Source organism: Mya arenaria, chromosome 13 (assembly GCF_026914265.1).
Source record: "Mya arenaria isolate MELC-2E11 chromosome 13, ASM2691426v1".
In the NCBI taxonomy this organism is placed as follows: Eukaryota; Metazoa; Mollusca; class Bivalvia; order Myida; family Myidae; genus Mya; species Mya arenaria.
Window position 1 is genome coordinate 24,138,108 of NC_069134.1, and position 10,448 is coordinate 24,148,555.

The window sequence follows — 10,448 nt, forward strand, 5'->3', positions numbered from 1 at the left end:
AAACATGAAAACATGAAAAATATCATAGATCAAGTCATTAACATGTTCAGGAATAAACGTATCTTATGAGTGCATATAATATTTTGTTTATGAGGTGGTCATTTAGATTAGGGCCAAACATGTAGTCGTCGAAACAAAACACCGACGGATTCTCCCTTTACCATCCAAAACTTTTATTTCAATTGGTTACATTTTGCAGCGTTCGCTTCCTGCATGTGATGCTTTATGATGTTCGTGTGCGTGATGCTCCAGTAGATTCAGAATGGTTCTGCTTTCTGAATAATGACCACGCTTACGTTCAGTCGTGTTGAAATGTTCCAAAAATGATAATAAGTTACATGTTTATTCATTTGGCCAGAGTAATTGCAGAACAAAGAAACGGTAATCCGTAGACGATTTACCGGTGGAACGAAATGAAATTAGTTATTATGACAAAGACTAGTCTAGTTAGCTCAACTTTGCACTACTGTATTAAGTGCTGTACTCAGGCGTAGTTGTTGTACTTGTTTACTTCAGAGAAAGCACTATATCAAGTACAATGTTTAGAATACATTTCGTCAACAGCAAATCATGAATGAACTGTTTTCTTTTCAAGGAAGAGCTTTTTTATTTTTATTTTTATTCTATTTGTTTTGAGACATGTAAGATATCAATGCGCATCCAAATCAATGGGAAGGTTACGAAACACCATTTGTACGGGTACTTTTGGCTACCAAGAACTCAGCAATCAGGGTATATGTATATTGCCAAGTATAGAATTATATACGATAGGAAAATCAGTTAGTATGTTAATCTGTATTATTATACAACTGCTCTCAAACCAGTTAAACGACATCTCAGGGTGAACAGAAACAAAGGTACATGCTTACCCTACTATCATTTGAATTGTTATATCTGAAACCATTTCAATAGCTGGCTAGAAAACCTATACACAACAAAATTGTTTAAAACATATATAACATAATTATATTAATTCAAACACAAAAACTTCACTTCGATTGCATAATTATTCGTTTTAATCATGTCATATAGTTCCGTGAATTGTTTTAGTTTAACTTTATCTACAATAAGAAAAATAATATAACATATGCGCCATTTCCCAAAATCAGTGCATGTGAACACGTTAAATGCATGTCAAAGTAGTTATCTGCCATTCAAAGTGTCAAGGTAACCTTAAAAATAGTCTCAGGGAAATACCTAAATTCAATTTCGCACAATAAACAGTAATTTCATGTGGAAATTAATTAGTTAAATGACCCAGACGTAATTGCCATGTTGCGTGACACATGATACGTTTTAAATACATAAAGTTTGATATTTTCTATCCAATACAAGCAAAACATTAATGAACGGTGGGAAAATCTTGCATGATTTGTGCGTTCCTTTTGGGTACTTTTATTACTTTAGGAAAACATTTTTTTCGGTAAACAACTATAATTTGCTACATGAGTTGTATTGCTGCAATTAGAAGTTGAGAAAAAATATGAGAAAATGATTGATCAGATATTTGCTGAAATTGCGTTTCCATTTAAACGAAAAAACTTTACGCTAATGTATATAATGTTTTGTGTCAAAATGTTCCAGAATAGCAATCGTGGCTTCTGGTGATTACTTTTTAAATTAAACGGATAATGAAACAAGAGCGGTCACGGTCCACTGACAAATGCCTCCGATTAGCCCTGTCGGCCATTATTAGAGCACACGATATGTAAAACGATTCAGTTAAAATAGATTTAATTCCTTACTTTACACTTGATGCATACTAAAAATAAACAAAGAGGCATGATGAGATCGCTGGTTTGCTGACAGACAGACAGGCTGGTATCCAGCTACTGCCGTGGAAAGCTGGAGGTATTCGTGTGTGTTGTCATTTCGCTTTTCGATTTCCGGTTGGCACTCATTATAAAAAATTAGCATTTTCATAACATAATCGAAAGATAGCGGGCGATATGAAAGAATGTCATTTCATAAGTTGGAAATACTGTCTTTTCCTCACTTTTTTAAATTAAACACGGTATCATTACATCCATTGTTTTTTTATATATATAATCATCCGTTCTGGTAAATTAAACAATTGTTTTAATCTACAGAAATAAATTACTCAAATATGAACTGCGTATGTACACACCAACGAATAGTTTTCTTATTTTGTGCTTTATTGTGTTTTGCGCTACCCTCTCAATACTCCTTTGTCACAAAATATATAGGGGATAGCTTTTATTCATTAAAGAGCAATTATATATTTCACCGGGATAACCTAGAAAGTTCACGAGGAGACGAACGATGGTTGTTCCACAACATCGAGTACAATTGCTGTTACAAAGACAAAAGAGAGAAATAAACAAAATAAATCGGATATATTATTAAACATCTTATCTGCAAATGATTTTGTAGTTTGAAGGTACATCTAAAATACGAATGATTTGGTTTCCCGCTTGATCAAAACACGTCCTTATGTAAACCGAAATATTAACCATACGTTCAAGTTAAAGAATTAAGAACTCTATTCGCTTTTGGAATGAAATATTTATTAATAGCATGCGCAGTTTAACTTGACCTGTTTATAATTAAGTATTTATAAATGATACAATAAACGATTTTTAAGTACAAAAGCGTTAGGAAGTTGAGGCATAGCATTTGTCACGGAGGATTGGTACAATTTTCCTTTTCTTGCAATCTTTTACTGCTGTTTTATCTCTCTTTTTATTGCATGGTTATTATCTGCTGGAAATAATGTTTAATTGATATCGAACTGGAAATTTCGCCATTTTTTAAGAAATGACGTCATACCGGTAACGAAATTATAGATGTTTCTACCAAGCAATTATGTGTGTTATAACGATCGTTTATAACAGTTAAACGAGCTAAAATAAGAGAACAGTGAGTTAATAAGGATACTACCAACTTGTTTTTGTTCAATAAACCACTAAAAAACATGACATAAAGCACACACATTAGCATACGTCCCTTTACATTTAAATGGATAATAAATGACGTTTTCTTCCAATGTATAGGTCAGCGACTTAAAGGTATACTTTAAGTTAAGGTAAATATATTTCCAATGTTTGCAACAATAGCCAAGATTTATCAACAAAATATCAAATGCCTACCTTTATGATTTAAGTAAATGCATCAAGTGCACAAATAAGCTTGTGTGCTGTGTCATAAGCGATAATGCGTTTTGCCAGGAATCAATTGCAATTATAGAAGTAAGCAAATTCAAATGAACAAATCAAACGTGACTTCTGATTTCCGTCCTTTTACTCCGACATTGATGGAGAGCAATGGTGAACACAACGAAAAGCTAATAATTCATAAACTCAAACTACAAAAAATGTCACCAAATATTACACATTGTATACTAAAACAATTAAAAATGGTTTTACATACCCGCTCGTTTTTGTTTAAGTATTGTCATTGTTTTGAATCATCTATATTTCACTCGAATGGTTATGATCAAATTAACGGAAACAAACTGGGTATTCAAAGACTAGAAAGCAGACATATCTTAGGTTAACTAAATATGTATGTGACTAAATTGTTAATTACATCGCTGTGAAAGATTAAAAAGAAAAAAAGAAGAATATATAATATATCAATTTTAGACCATAAATATATTTGTATGCATGTGGTTGATGCATGTGGTTTGTCTGTTTGTTTTATATATTTAGTGTTTAATATGTTTTTGATTTGTATATATGTGTATTTAAAATCGCCTGAATCAACTCTTATTGTCAATGTCGGAGAAAAAATTGTGATAAAATTCACTCAATAATACACCATGTTTGACTTGAATTGTGAAATAAATTGTTGAGGGAATACTCACAAACCACCATGCTAGCATTTTGAACCATGTACATCTCGGTTACGATGTAGATGGTGGGGTGTTGGGGTCATGGCAAAAGGTTGCGCCCCTAAGTTACATCTCCTCTAACATCAATTCCTGGATTAGCTCCTGGCTCACTAAACCTTTCAAAATATGAAATATCTTAATCGAAAATCAAATCCATAACAAAAGTATTAAAGTCAACTGGTTAAATCCATCAATTTAAGTTAATATGTTTATGTAAATGCCATGATCACGTAATATCTTTTGGAGTACAGAAAAGAGAAGGAACAATACCTTTAATTTCGAAAGCTCTTGAATAAAAATGGCCTGACAAACAATGTGGTACGGTAACCCTCTCTGATACCATCCTTTGAGCTAGCACGAATGGTACATTTCAATAAATGAAAATACGTTTGATAAAATAAAATCTAATTTGTATGCATGCATAAAACTTTAGTAATTATTCATTCAAATCTATTGTGATGATTTATTCAAGCATGACAGTTTATTTCCCTCCGTGTAAACTGTCTAGTAATAGTCAGAAAAATGTGTTGCCTTAAGCAATAACAAAAACACATAGTAAAATTGAACTGTGTGGGCAATTTACCGGTTTGATAGCTCCAAACCTGCCAACGTCAATACCCATGATCATCTACTTTTTACCTTCTATATTTATCTGAATAGGCATACTGACTTACTTATTCTAACTTGTATTAACTTTTAATATGACACTCTTAAGATAGCAATGTCACTGACATAAACGAATACTCGATTAATCCATGCTGGGGGAAAGACCATTTGGAAGTGATTTCGTATTAATGCAATGTTTCTAGCAGTGCAATATGTATGTTGTATTTTGAATTAACAGGTGCCGAGTAACTTATAAACATGGAAATCATGAAGCTAGCTATTGTCATTTACCATCTTATTTGCACATTGAGTCGATATGGCTGTCTTGTGTCAAGGCAACAATCAGTATTGGCTCTTTTATATTCAATCTTTCCATTTTAGTAGAGCTTTGCTTAAGAGAACGGGGATAAGATCTAAACCAAATTCAAATTGTCTTATTGAGCAATGTGTTCACAATGCGCTGACGTTTAGACAAAGTTCAATTAATTTTGAATCCCGACTGTAATAATAGGCATCAATCGCCCATATACAAGTGAATATCCTAAAACCACTGTAATTTAAGATTGGTTTTCCCATACGTTACTTGATTAGTATAGATTCCGGTTATTTGTGTGGAGCTCATTATTTGCAATAACACATGAATTTTAGTAAAAACTATAAAACGATGAAAAGCTTTATCCATTTAACGAGACATAAAAACACTACTATTCATAAAATGCGGATCAAGAATCTATCAAAACAACCGTTTAGATGTATTGAACAATTTTGAGATTGTTATCCAAACTTAAGAATGAAATCCCCCCCACCAAAAAAAAGGGTTAATCGTGTTATAACTCGTTCCTTTAATATGTACATGTCAATGTTATATATAGTAATTTAATGAACCGTAACGAATAGTAACGATAAACTACACGATGCATATCAATGAAGTTACCATTTTAATCAGATCAATATTTTTGTTCCTAAAGTCAAACTGAACAAGGTGAGCAAACCTGTAAAAACATTTTTTTTTTAAACATTTGTAAAATTGGGACGGAACATTGAATACACAAACCAATATGAAATTATCTAGAAAGTATTCAAAATGTGGTGGTATAAGATTAAAACAGTTGTCACAATAATTAACAATAATAAAAATAACAATAATAACGCCCAAACGTGGTTAATTATCAGCATACATTTAGATTTTTAAACCGAAAACGATAGACCAAAGCTCTTGTACAATAAAGCGTTAAGAAATTAAAATACCACATTTCAAAAATGCTGAAGGAAAATTACCGCAAAATGTATTTTGAGGTAAATTGACCTTCCTACATTTGTATATTTATTCCGTAACCTATTGGCTTGAAATAAACGACAGGGACGGGTGAACTATGGAGAATGCTGAGCCGAAGGAGCCTGATGATGTTTATGAAATATGTGATTCACACTACCTACTAACTAAAAACAGGTTCCATATTTTGCAATTTTGCAGCATAGTTCCAAAAGCCTCACTTAAACCGTTTACAGATTTAAAATACTTGTATTTCCCTGTGGCATTGGCTTTCTTGTATGTTTTTAAGAATACATGGCCTTTTCAACGAAGAAGAAATTGAAGTCATGCTTGCTGGGAAAAATATTATCATTTTTTAAATTAATACCGAATCATAATTAAAATTGGTTACATTCAAAACAGATATAATCAAGGAATAAGAGTGTATTATTCTTGTTTTTTTAAATGAATATGCAATCAGAAAATAATTTCCTTTTGCAACTACGTATTGGTTTTGCTTCGAAAAGCCCACTCGAAATCTTGAATCTTAAATATTTATATAAGAAACGAAAATAAGTAGAAACATGGTTACAAATATTTGAATCTAATAGTTAGTGGATAGTCTATTAAATTTTACATGCACGCCTACCATTAAGTTATATAATAAAAGAACGGGGTTGATAATTGCTTACAATTTAAATATTTGAATGTGAATTGATGCGATAAAATCATATGCATTTATAAGCAATTGTGCTTGTAGAAACAGCTATAATGTATATTAGTTTTCGGAGAGCTGTGGTGCCTGTAGACACTGAGGAAACATGAAAAAATAAAAGACTATACCGTCATGTAAGTGAGCCGGCTTGAGAGAATCTCACCTTACATCGTTGCCGGCCACTCTACCTTCTTCATAACGTATTGAAAGCGCATGAGGTCGTGTATCAGTGATATAAGACGTACATTATGTTATGTACAGAGTATTAGATGTGAGTGATGTCGTGTATCAAGGATATCATAGATGCGTGATGTCGTGTATTAAAAACAACAGACGTACATAGTCATGATTCATTTCGTGAATCAGGGGTATCAGACTTACATGATCTCGTATATCAGGTATATCAGACAGACGTTAGTTCGTATATCAGGGATATCAGACCTACGTCATTTCGTGAATCGGGGATATCAGACGCACGTCATTTCGTGAATCAGGGCTATCAGACGTACGTGATGTCGTACATTAGGTATATCCGACGAACGTCAGTTCGTATATCAGGGAAATCAGACGTATGTGATTTCGTGAATTAGGAATATTAGCCAATCGTGTTATATATCGTATCTTGGATATCAGACATCCGCTATGTCGTGAATCTGGGATATCAGATATACATGAGTTCGTGAATCTGGGATATCAGACATACGTTTTGTCGTGTATCAGGGATATAAGACGTACGTGATTTCGTGTATCAAGGATATCAGACGTACGATATGTCGTGTATTAAGGATATCAGACGTACAATATGTCGTGTATTGGGTTATTAGACACATTTGATGTCGTGATCCTGGGACATCAACATTGTTGTCAATTAAACTGTCCTCATCTAAATTGCAATAGTGTTTTGATATCATAAACAATAAACAGCATGCCTGCGAAGAAATTGCTTATACATATTTGAAAACAAATGTCATGCTTACTTGGACATAAGTTCATATTAAGGGGGGGGGGCGTGCAATCTTCAATCTACAGCCTTTGCCAATAGGTTTTTGTGCAAAATGAGCTCAGCAAGTAATATTTTATTAGATACATCTTTTTTCAAAAAGAGAAGATATCACAACAATGCCACCTGAAAATGTAGCCTTGATAATGTCGAATAAAACGTCATTAAACCTGGGGGGGTGTTCTCTTTTGCGTTGTAGCGATTCCGTAATGCAATGAATTAATTATGTTGTATCCTCAAATGCACATACAAATTTGCCGAGTATTAAAAAGCTTATAGAAATCCCGAAGTCATTGTCAATATAATCAGCTTATTTGCACATATGATGTATGGTAAGAAAATTGCTGTCAATGAAACCTTCAGTATTCGATCTTTTCTATTTAACCGTACCATTGCTTAAGAGACCGCCGACAAGCTCTTAACCATTTTATTTATATTGCCTAATATTTGCTCATTGAGCTGATGTTCAAGCAAAATGAAGGTCAATTTATTTTGTATTCCGGCGGAAATGCAAGAAATAGTTCACCGAAATAGAAGTTAAGATTCTAAAACTGAAGTAATTTCAAATGTATTACCAGATGAGAGTCTTGATTATTTTTCTTCGATATTTAGGTCCGTGGTTACTTATTATGGGGAAATTCGTTTTACGTTATCAGTCAAGCAGTCAATACAAACTCAACATCAATTTAAAATAAAGTCAAGGAACGGTTTGAATGCTATGGTGGCCTCTTGAAAAAACGTATACAGCTTTGTTTTCTAATTTTGTGTTCAATCAATTGTTGTCAGTTTGAATATGGATAATCCCTTATATACTGGGTATATCAAATAAATATACCCTAGAAGTTTTAAAATAGTGTGAGTTATATAAAAATGCAGTTAAGTTTAATAACGAAATGCAGATGAACTTCAATCACTTGTTTAAATGCTAAAGTGACATTAACACTACTTCCGATTTGAGTTTTGCAATTATAGAATAACTTTTGTTCAAAACTATACCTGTGTAAAGCATGTAACGACCAAGGCCGTACAATGAAATGTTCATCACTGGGAAACTTTTAGCAAACTATGTAATGACTATCAGACGATTTCAAACATAAGCCACGTGCTCTGAACATTTTCTTGCCCCACCCCCTCCAAATAAATGGGGGAAGGCATCTAGATTTGCACTATTTCGTAGTGCATGATTTTGTTTGTAATTCTGTTCGTAAGTATTACGCGCACTTGTGTCCCTAAAAATAAATTTGATAACCTGGGTTTTCATTTCACGTTGCACGAAGTTAAACCAGCGTTATTGCCCTTGAGTTAGCAAACACTGGCAGTAACAGTGGCTATAAAATCTAAAATTATTTCACCTTCAGTTGAGTCAAAAACATTGGCGAAATGTTATTTTGGTTATGAAGTTGTGCATCTGTGGTTCGTCTTTCTGCACTTTTTAGCCCTTGAATGAGAAAACATGTTCGACTTTTTCAACTTGTGTCACTCATAACTTCAATATCATTAGTCATGCTCCAAAGAGATATTTCAGGAAGTTTTTTGATATTATTTGAAGCTGGCTTTGCATGAATATAACATGGAAGTGCTTGATTATCAACCATTTTGTGTCGATCATTTTACTTGATTAATAAGTTTAATTTTAACTGAAAGCAGATTGTCTGAAGATTTTTTCTGTTTAATTTGGTGATTTATTCAATTTAATTTAATTTTTCTGAATATTTTGGTTAATTATTCAATTAAATTAAGGATATACACTGAGGCAATATAATTCTTAAGCTAGTGAAGGCGTCGAACGATGGACACAGAGTTTCATTACAATATAGACCTACACAAAGGTGCAATTTTTCAACATATGGCATTTAAGGCAATTTTATCTGATTTAACATTACCTATATTCTTACCTCACTGATTACTAATCAGCAAGCAATTCTTTTTCAAATATCCTCATGCCAATATTTTATGGGCTCGCCAGGCATACATATATTGCATAATTGTCAATGGCTTGATCAAATGACAAGCTTAATTCTACATCGGATACGTTGATTAAAATTTAGCCAAGGTGTATACCATATTAAATGTTTAGAGTGTTAAGAACTGAATAGTATATCATTTGGTTATGAAAATCAAAAAGTAACTCATTGACACGACAAGAAGCCAAAATCTCATCTGGATATGCTTGAATGAAACAAGGAGTAACGACCAAGGTCAAACTGAAAACGATAATGATAATCGAAAACTCGTCATTTTTTTGGAAACAGTATTTCGACTTCTGTTTCTGTTCAATTGCGACAGCCGTTTAACAGAACATTCCAAAATGTATTGGTTTTAGAGTGTTCTGAGTGTGTTTTCAGATTTTGTTCACGGTCAACACGGTGACAACGAATAATAACATACTGTACATTATTTGTTCTTCAAAACAAGTACAGGAGCTAACTGTAAAATGTGCCTGTATTGTGTAGAGAACATGCTTTTGGTAGACAACTTACATGGTATGAAACGGTAAAAAGTTTGCCAATGTGTGATGAACTTTTAAACGCATGACTTGCCTGAATATAATTACCATTGGTACTTTTCACCTAGAAAATATACTGTTTAGTAATATTCAAAGCCTTACGAAGACTTTGACCGCAATATTCTATTGTTTGATCCTCTTACCAGGTTTGAGACTTCACACACATACTGACATTTTGAATGTTAACACGAATTTTCTATCGTAAAATTAGTCCGCTTCAGACACAAGGTGGCCGATAATGCTACAGGACTTAGAACTAAAACGACAAACATTCTATACATATTTGATGATGCTATTGTCCGAAAAGTATATATGTTTTGTTTCGACCTTGTAGGTACAACTATGTATGCTCAGCAGAGCTATTTAGTACAGCAGTCATTCAAACTGGAATATAAGTAAATGGTCAAAAGGTTTTTCTCCGTATCAAATATCATTCAGGTTTCCATTTTAACACAGCAGATTGGGATATTTCAATGCATCAAAAACAAGTTATTTTAAAACATCATTTGTTATAAA